We start from the raw sequence: 1330 nt of genomic DNA, 5'->3' as shown, positions 1-1330 counted from the left end.
TGATTTGCTAGAAGAGATGAGTTATCCTTTTCCATTTTATTGTATCTTCGTGATTAGCATTGACCAATTCTGGCTATCCAGGTGGACGTAGAAGAAGCTACTGTTGAACAACATTGACAATATGCTACTCTTTTTATGGAAATACGGAGAACAGAAAGCAGAAATAGTATGCAAGCGGCAATGAAGATCCATGACGAGCAAAGCCAAATTCCATAGCACCGGATCAAGAACAACTTGTCCGTACTGAATAGATCTTTATAGCTTGAGCCTGTCAAAGCAATCTTTGGCAGTATACTTAAATTGTTGTTGATGTATTTGTTGAGATCTGTACCCATAACAATTTTTTTACATTTCATTTATTCGTTGACTTATTTCAGCTAATTTATGAAGGCTTCGATTTATTTTATTTTGTCTACGAATTTTATTTATTCCTTAGATTTGACTTATTAATTGAAAAGGAATACTAGATTCAAATATTGCAACAGATAATGTATCTGTTGCAACAGACGACACATCTATTGAAAAATTCGAACAGATTTAGACATATATTGCAATAGTTAGGTGATCTATTAGAATTTATCAAACAGGTCTTCCTACTGTTTCAACAGATGGACTTTAGATAAAAACATCAAGATAATGCAATAGATGACATATTTATTGAAAAAAAAAACAGATTTTGACATATGTTGCAACAGATGGACTTTATCTGTTGCAACAAACAACACATCTATTGGAATAATCGAACAGATTTATACATATGTTGCAACAGGTAGGTTATCTGTTGGAATTTATCAAACAGGTCTTCCCACTGTTGCAACAGATGGACTTTAGATAAAAACATCGAGATAATACAATAGATGAACAACCTATTACAACAGATAAACTATATGTCAGAACAGGTAGGATAACTGTTACAACGGATGGAGAATCTATTGCACTATAAACATTCAACTTTCGTTAGACATAAAAAAATTCCGCTATGTGTAAAAAGATTAAAGTGAATTGAAATAAAAAAGGCACAACCCATCGACGGTGTTCAGTTCAAACACCTAAAATAAAATAGGCATCAAGTAGACATGTTCATTTTAAACACGTAAAATGAAATAGGCATCAAATGTGTTAGTGTCAGTCCTTGCACATTTTACTGACTTGCCGTCACTTGGCCCCAACAGTCATTTTTTTCCCCTCATTGTCTTATATATTCATATTCCTCCTAAATTTTAACCCTAAATTCCCAAATATTCTTCTTCATCGCCATCTTCTTTTATCTATCCAAATTATTTAAATTATTACTTTCATTTTTCCAACTGACCTTGACAATGACAAGCGC

This window comes from Capsicum annuum, chromosome 3, assembly GCF_002878395.1.
Source record: "Capsicum annuum cultivar UCD-10X-F1 chromosome 3, UCD10Xv1.1, whole genome shotgun sequence".
NCBI classification, from domain to species: domain Eukaryota; kingdom Viridiplantae; phylum Streptophyta; class Magnoliopsida; order Solanales; family Solanaceae; genus Capsicum; species Capsicum annuum.
This window is presented reverse-complemented; position numbering follows the sequence as displayed.